The sequence below is a fragment of the Mus caroli genome, chromosome 2, assembly GCF_900094665.2.
Source record: "Mus caroli chromosome 2, CAROLI_EIJ_v1.1, whole genome shotgun sequence".
Taxonomy (NCBI): Eukaryota; Metazoa; Chordata; class Mammalia; order Rodentia; family Muridae; genus Mus; species Mus caroli.
The window spans coordinates 121,252,962-121,261,780 of NC_034571.1; the positions used below are offsets into that span (position 1 = coordinate 121,252,962).

At 47.9% G+C, this 8,819-nt stretch overlaps 1 long non-coding RNA gene across 1 annotated transcript in view; it reads right to left on the bottom strand.

Moving 5' to 3' along the window:
- LOC110289897 overlaps window positions 1–7,619 on the bottom strand; it is a 100,943-nt gene extending 93,324 nt beyond the window's left edge. The window contains exons 1-2 of the long non-coding RNA XR_003835996.1: window positions 7,420–7,619; window positions 7,209–7,286 (exon numbers count right to left, since the gene is read on the bottom strand). This is a non-coding gene — a long non-coding RNA (uncharacterized LOC110289897). The remainder of the gene's footprint in view (window positions 1–7,208; window positions 7,287–7,419) is intronic.
- Window positions 7,620–8,819: the final 1,200 nt, after the last annotated feature.

Below are 8,819 nucleotides of genomic sequence, written 5' to 3' on the forward strand. Positions count from 1 at the left end.
TAGGGAGGTGACACAGGTGGATCCTAGCACTAGGGAGGTGACACAGGTAGATCCTAGCACTAGGGAGGTGACACAGGTGGATCCTAGCACTAGGGTAGTGATACAGGTAGATTATCTGGGCTCACTGCCAGCCAGTTCAGCATGGTCTTTCAGTGCCAGGCCAGTGAGATCTGGTCTAAAGAAGGAGGAGAAAGGAGAAACAAGAGGAGGAAGAGGAGAAACAAGAGAAAGAAAAGGAGGAGGAGGAGGAGGAGGAGGAGGAGGGAAGAAAAGTAAGCAAACACCACCTAAGAATTGACATCCAAGTTTGTCTTCTGCACACAATGGTATGTTCACCTGCAAACATACACACACACTCTCAAACACACACACACACACACACACACACACACACACACACACACATTCAGAAATGCACATGAATGGACAAGTCTACTCTGAAAGTCCAAGGATAACATGAGGGTCTGCATTGAGGCTCATCCACAGAAGCTAACGGTCAAACCTGTTTGCTAAGGCAGAAGCAAGTTATATACTCATGGCCTGCTATGACCGCTGCTATGTATGCTGCTGATCTCCACAGATCATATGCTCCTTGGATTTCCTTCCCCAAGGCAAAGTGTTTCCAAGGATGATGCTATGATTCCAACAGACTTAGAGGGTATCGTGCTTGGAGCCCATGGCAGGGTTCACTCCAAATATTTTCATTAAAGAGAAAGCATGAATAATATATTTTCAATGGGCATAATCATGAATCCAGTGTGAATGAAGTACATCATTGTACCAAGACAGACATCCTTTTTTTTTTTTTAAGGTCGAGAAGGCTGCTAGAGCTCCAGACATCTCCTCTGCATTATGACAGAAAGAGAGAAGGGAGAAAGATCCAAAAGGTTAAGCCAAAGTCCTTGGAACATTTGGGAGTCCAGAGCAGGAAAGTCAAGGGTCAGAGATGTCAGAGTCCTTTAAAGAGCTTTCCAGCATCCCTGGCAGGCCCACTACTAGTCTTCATCTTTCTGACTGCAAAGGAGCCTGGGAAACAGCCTTTACAGGAAACGTTGTTGTCCCTAACAACAAAGAAGCTGTTGTTGACAGCACAGGAAGAAGAGGAAGGATGTAAGGTAGGAGACTTATCAACAGTCATGTGGGGCTGTGGAGATGGATGGCTCAGTGGTTAAGGGTAAATACTGCTCTAGCAGAAGCCTGGGGTTTGGTTCTCAGTACTCGTGCTGGACAACTCATAACACACCTCTAACTCCAGCTCGGGGGAAATCTGACGCCCTCTGTTGGCCACCACAGGCACTGCACCCTAGGTATGATTTTAAAAATGCTCGAGCCATTTGCATTCATGTCATAGCGTCTCTGTATTGTGAATGGGCACAGGGGCAAACGATTCTCTCCTCTGTGTCTAGGATCCACTTTGTAGAACCTGGACAGTGGTCTCACAGAAAGCAGCAGGAAGCTTTTTGGGCAGAATATATGAAGTGCAGATCGTTTTATCTGTACAGCTATTGAGCACTTGTTTACCTAATGAAGGAACTGTATGGTGGCCCCTGCCTTTACTCCCAGCACCTGAGGAGGAGGCAGGAGGATCATGAGTTTGAGGTCAACCTAAACTTCACAGTGAAGCCTTGCTCTGTTCATGAGGGAGGTGCTTGGTGCCTGGTTCTGTTCTGGGCTCCTTGTACATCCAGTCTCAGACTCACAAAACACTTGGTGTGACAGAGCCTATTATCATCCCAGAGCGTCAGGTGAGGAGGATGCAGAGGACAGAAGGAAGGAACCTCCTCCCCACTGACAGTCTGCAAAGCGTAGGTGAGGCCCTTCTCTTTGGTGACTGGGGAATATGAGATGGTTGCGTAGTATAGGTGCCCCAGGAGCCTGGGAGACGGGAAGCATCCTCCCTGAGTGACTTGACCTCCACTCAACTTTGGGACAGCAGCTCAGACTCCTCCAAGCTGGGCTTCCTTCCTCCAGGAGGACACACCAGGGAGCCTTCCCTCCTGAAGCTTGTTCCCAAGTCAGGACAGGGCACTTGGTCACAGATGACAGCCAAGAAGCTGGTTTCAGGTGACCAGCATGGAGACAAAGGTGACTTTTCTTAGAGCAGCAAAAGAGGTATAGCCCTAAGGTCAGGGGCTCTATTTATTTGAAATTACCTGATTAACCCCAGAGGACCTGATATAGGTGGGTCCCCATCACCTCTGGGGCCAAAGAGAGCCATATGATATGAATGTGACAGGAGCCCTTGTCCTTAATCCTCTTTTTGTGAGCCCTGTTTTGGGGAGTCTCGTCCCCCCCCCCCATCTTCTTTCTCCTATGCATTTGTAGACAGTGACAGTAAAATTCAGTTGAACATGTTTGCTGAGGATTTTAGGGTAACCTTAAAGGATGCTGACACCCATAAGATTAACTTTTTCCCCTCCCCACTTCCTCCTGTCAATGCAATGATGATTCCCAGAGCTTCAGCAGCCTTCCTGAAACTATAAGACAAGTTGGAGAAAGGACGCCAGTGCTACGGATGATGGAACCGAGCAGTGGATGAGCCGCCTGCCTTGTTGGCTCTCCCAGGACAAATCACTTCCTGCCCGAGTACAACTGTGAGAACAGAACCGTTAGCTGTTTGAGAGCAAGTGAGCTTGGCTCCTTTGGGAGTCACTGATATTTAATAAATGTTGCTTTATGTCCAGCTGAATCGCCAGGAGCCTGTGCGAGCCTCACACACTGTAAATTACTAGTGCAATGGGAATATATGTCTTCTGCCACCATTAACAAAAGTTCTTTACCTTTAACATTAAACATTTTCCCAGGGCAGAGTAACACCCCGCCCCTCCTGTCCCAGAAGTCCCCATTTGCATGTAATCAACCTAGAAAGCAAAAGATAAGCTGGGGACCCAAGCTAGATTAGAGATACTGCCTCTCTCACTTCTCAAGCTATACAAAGGACAACCAGCTTTTCATCAGAAAGAATCCTATGAGACCAGCTGATCACTGGCTCCCCTCTCCTTCCTGTGAACCAGTTTCCTTCAAACTTGCTGTCTCTTCTTTGAGAACTAGGATCCAGCCAGAACCTGTGGGGGATCCCTGCCCTTGACCCAGAGAAGGGCCCTCAGGTTCCTGCTATTAGACTAGCTTGGGGGACCCACGACTGTGCCACCCACATTGTGATGGTTTGTATATGCTCGACCCAGGAAGTGGCACTATGAGAGTGTGTGGCTCTGTTGGAGTAGGTGTGGCCTTGTTGGAGTAGGTGTGTCACTGTGGGTATGGGCTTTAAGACCCTCATCCTAGCTGCCTGAAAGCCAGTATTTTGCTAGCAGTCTTCAGTTGAAGTTATAGAACTCTCAGCTCCTCCTGCACCATGCCTGCCTGGATGCTGCCATGTTCCTGCCTTGATGATAATGGACTGAAACCCTGAACCTGTAAGCCAGCCCCAATTAAATGTTGTCCTTTATAAGACTTGCATTGGTCATGGTGTCTGCTCACAGCAGTAAAACCCTAACTAAGACACACACATTACATCCACAATGCTCTAACACAGCCAGGCCAGTTTCAGCTCCTGGAGCTTAAACACTGCACACAGGACTGACAGCTCAAAGACCAAAATGACCCTAGCTCCTTCTGGCCCCCGAGGGTGGGCACGAGAATGTGGCTGGCTTTTGAGACTTTGGCATTGGTAAAGAAATGCAACACTGTGCTCTGTTTGGGTTTCTGGGGGCTTATTTAATGTTTTCAGTATGATGTGTCTCCCATTCACAATCATTTTCAAGTAGCAAGACTCTAGACGAGTTAAGGGACAATTGTCACTGGATTCAGCTGGAAAACAATAGCACCAAATCAAGTTGTGCCACCTTCAGCAGGCCCATGTTTCAGGGGCCTGGGCTTCCTGACCTTTGGCCCAAATGGCCCTGTGTATTACACAGGAAGCCCTATTGGCTACCTGCTCCTGCTCATTTTCCTGTGCTGAATGGATGGGTAGTGGCTCTTTGGCACCTTATACCTTCACTGAGACACTGAGTAAGGCAAGTAACTGTCCCCTTCCTTTGGTCCTGAGGGTTGTTGTGGAGTTAAATGAAGGGCCCATGAAGTGTGGTTGGGCTGAATAAAATGGGAACTGTACTTTTGTAATGTGGTTGATAATAACAAAGAGGAGGAGGAAGGGGAGGAGAAGGCAGGTTATAGTGATAACAATAGTGTTGATCATAATGATGACGGTGAGGAGGAGGAAGGTTATAGTGATAACAATGATGTTGATAATAATGATGATGATGATGATGATGATGGGGAGGAGGGGATGGGGAGGAAGATGGAGAGGAAGAGGAAGGTTATGGTGATAACAATTGTAGTGATAATGACAGCTAAATCCCACAGTTTCCTGAGAGGACCAAGAAGCAGTCTCCATTTGCCTAATAAGCATGACCCTGGTGAGTGCAGAGCCTGCTATAGATTGAGACCTCAAAGAGACCTTGTTTCAAGGACAGTATCCATTCTTGGTGAAATACCACAGGACTAGGGAGCCCAGAACAGATGTAAGAGGCTGGTGACATCTCTGAGGACATGCCGGTCCTGGTGACAGTATCTCCTGGCAACTGGTATATACCCCCAAGGTCTTCCCAAGGCTCAGAGTCATAAGAGTCTCACTCTTCCTCCACAGTGAGGAAGGCAGGACACCAGGCAGGAACTTAAGCTCTCACAGCACTTCCACCAGAAGCAGACAGAGTTTGTGCTGTGGAGACCTCCGCACAAAATGTCACAGGGCAGATATCCCACAATGATGAAGACCAGAGGAGACAGGGCCACAAGTTCCAGGTTAGTCCCAGGTTGAGCCTACCATGACAGCAGGATTCTGGGCAACTTCTACTGTCATCAAGTCTGAAGCACTTTCTGTTTGTCACAGTGCTAGGTTACAAAGGTAACCGTGTGCATCTTTCCCTGGGTCCTGGTAGCCTGAACTCAGGTCCTGCTGCTTGCACATCATGCTCTTTACTTACCATGGAGCCACCCCCTCGATGCACAAACTGTGGTTTCGGGCATCTGTTTTCACACTTGACCTTAGTCTTTTTCCTGCCTTGTTCAATAACTCTCTCCTGATTACTAAAGAGACCCGTCAGTCCATCCCTGCTATTTCTTATGGTAAAAGGCCATTGGCTGTCAGAATCCACATGACTGCCTGACCTCTATATGATGGATCAAAATCAACGCCTAAAACAAAACACAATGCCACCAAGCCATAATCCAGCAATCCTCACATGAGGTTTGAAGACACAAAACCCAGAGATAGGCTCACAGCTGTGACCTGCATATATGTGACGACATGGGAACCCATGTAAGTGTGCTCAGCCCACAGACATACTGTGTCACGATTCTTGATCCCGTGACGTGGCATTTCTCAGGTTACTTGGACAGCTTACTCACCAAGAGCACAAAACCAACTAGGAATGATAGGCTCTCTCTATTGGCTACCTCTGGCTTGTCAATCACTTTCTGTAAAAGTCCTGTAGCCAACTACTAACATGCAAACTATGTGCCTTCAGAGGACTGGAAACTAAGTGGACCAGGGAGAGGTAAGATACTGGAGTCCTGCCTCCATCCAGGCCCTTCCCTGAATTCCTGGCAGGTGCTAACTCCTTGGGCCCCTTGCGCTGAGGTAGACGAACAATGATCTAGAAGTCCAAGGTCTCCAGAAGTAGGTCAGCAGGGCCTGGGGCCCACTGGCCCTGCTTCAGAGCCTCCCTTCTAATCCAGTCTTAATCTTGCTATCCAAGTTTTGTGGCTTCAGGGTGTGGCCCCTGAGAGCTGGGACCCACCCACAGTTATCTAAACACAGATAAACAATCTTCAGGCAGAGCCACAGAACTAGCCAGGAAAAGATTCAAACCCTGTGTTGACCTGTGAAGCCTTTGGCGACTCCTTGAGTTCCGTGTATAGAACTGCTCTAGAAATTCTTCTCAAAGGTATTTGGAGGCTTTCTTTCTCTGAAGCTTGCACTCTGATTTATTTAAGCCAACTTAGTACCTGCCTCTTGTGGAAGCCAGCTTCAAAATTCATATCTCACCCGATTCTCCCAATCATAAGGGTGTGAACTATTTCAAAGGGTGGGGTGCGACTGCGGCTCTAGACTACCCTGGTCCTTCCTGCACCCCAGAGTTCGCTTAACAAACTCTGTGCTCAGTCAGGGGCAGGACCCAAAACGATTACCATCAGCCCAAGCATGCTGAAAAAGCCAAACACAGTATTCCTGACAAGGAGATAGCCAAGAGACCTCTCAGGTACATTCCAGGAGGAAACTGAACGTGTGTGACTATCCTCTTCACAGAGGGCCAGGCAATGCTAATATCAAGCAAAGACCCAAGCCAGCAAACTCCTGTCATGCTCAGAGTGAATGGAGCTGCTCTCAGGGCTCATTCAGTTAGGTTGCTGACTCATTCTTAACCCGGGAAGCCCCACACACCCCAGTGAGTTGCTCAGAACAGGCTCCTGTCTTCCCTGCAGCCTGCTAGGCTGCTTTTTAAGCAAATGATCGCTTTTTAGATTTGCTTTAAAAGTGGCACAGCAGTTACTGTAACTGTTTATTTGACAGTAAAGATGCTTGTAAGAATAGCAGTAACTCAGCCCACTTCCCTCCCCCATCTTCCACCATGCCCTTCCTGGTCCCTAACCTGTGGCTTTTTTCTTTCTGCTTTTGAATACATTTTCCACCTGGAGCGTTAAGAGGAAGCACGGGATGTAGCATGTTCAGAGAAAAGCCAAAATTCTGCCTCGCTGCCATACTTCTTGCCCTGAAGCTGGACAGCTCAGGCCTGGCTGCCTGAGTCAGAGACCAGAAGCTGCCCCCGGGGTTGGCTCTTCCTTCTGCTTCTTAGGAGCGGAAGCTAGTTCAACCTCAGTGCCCAGTTAACACAAACTCACCCACCTCCGTCTCCGACCTTCACTTTGGCTTCTAGCTAGGAATCCGAGGTGGCTTCCTTCCCAGGCAAGTCTCACTCTCTCCTCTGAGACAGCATAATACACAGCCACCATCCACAAGGCACAGCTCAGAACCTTCCTCCGAGAGTCCCACAACAGACACAACAGAGGTGGGCTGGAGGCAGGGGAGCCACTTTTCTGACCTAACAAAACCTTCAAAGTCTGGGAGAAGCAGTGTCTACCCCAGAACACAGCAGCTGTCACAGCTCAGAGGTGCACGGAAAACATCACTGACTGAGAGTACTCACCAGGGAGAAGCTGATAGACGGGTTCGCCTGCCTTCCCAGCCACTGTGCTGTGAAGATCCCAAGATATGCGCAGCTTGCCTGGAAAGCCACTTTGAAACTTAGAAAGCAGACACTGCAAAGTCACCCAGTCCCCTCATTCTCAGAGATGTCCACATGAATAGGAAAAAAAAAAAAGACAAGAAAAGAAAAGAAAAAAGTGCAAAGCACACACCTCAGTCTTCATTGTCACTGGAACCAGATGACTCGTGCTGACTCAGAGCCACCACTTCCTCTCCCGACATTCTCTTCATACTTTGTGAGCCCGCCTGGTCTGGTTCCCAGGGTCTCTACCACCCTTCCGGAAAGAGCAGCTTCCCAGACCTTGGGTGTGGAAGCCCCAGGCTTGTAGCCAGTGATCACCCTCATCAGGGAGGAGACGCTTTGGTTGGAGACTTGGGGGCAACTGAAAATAAAAGGCAGAGATCTCACATACACACGGGTGCTGTAACACGCTGGCCGTCCACAGAAGAGGGAACAACCCATTTTTGCTATTTCCTTAAGGCATCTGAGTTTGCTTGGCCCTCATATCCCCTGTTTCAGTCCATGATTTTTTTTTTTTTCTGCACTAAAAGACGAGTTTTGATCTAAAATCATTATATCTATTCTGAGCTGGCTGTTAGCATGTGTGACTTAGTCTTGCTAGGCTAGATCACAAGAATAAAAGAACCAAGGAGTAAAAAACAAAGTTATGGCTCTCTAACTTTGAAAGGCTCCTGAACGTTTCCATGCAAGAACCAAGAGCCCGCCTCTGTGTCTGAGTTTTCTTTTGAATGATGCAGAGGGCGGGGCTGTCTTCCGAAGCTTCAAGCTTTTTTAAACTATGAGAAGTACTCCAGAGAAAGCGGAACCCATGTACCACTGAGCAGCCTCTGGTGAGGCCAGGTAGAGTTGCTGTGATTGTTGATATCCTTTGCCCACCCCTCCCGCCCCCAAAAGTCAGCACTGTCCAAAAAAAAAAAAAAAAAAGTAGAGGTTTCACTTTTGAAACGTACATTTCAGTATATCAGAGAATCTTAACACAGCATATATAAGAGCAGATATGTGTGCCAGAGAGTCTCTTAAACAGGTTAGGGAAAAGCTAACAGTATAGGCAGGGAGGAGAGTGAATTTGGGGGTACAGGGGCAAGGGAAGAAACTCATCCATTCATAGGTCGAGACCCCTCTGAGGGTCAAATGACCCTTTCCCAGGGGACAACCAAGACCATTGGAAATCACAGATATTTATATTATAATTCGTAACAGTAGCAAAATTCCAGTTATGAAGTAGCAATGGAAATAATCTCCTGTTGGGGCTCCCCACAAAATGAGGAACTTATTAAAGGAGTAGCAGGGTTAGGAAGGTTGAAAATGTTCAGTCCTAAGGAGACGGAGGATTCGGCCTTAGCAACAGCTTGCAAGTACATTGTCCTGTAAAGACTCCAAACACCAGTCCAGCTCCTCCAGGACATCGTGCTGTCTGAGCAGGCTATCTAGCACAGTCTGCCCAGACTTCCGAGAACAGCAAAATATATGAGAGGAAGGCTTTGCAATACAAACCATAACTGATTATCATTAAAAGGCCGATATACTTGG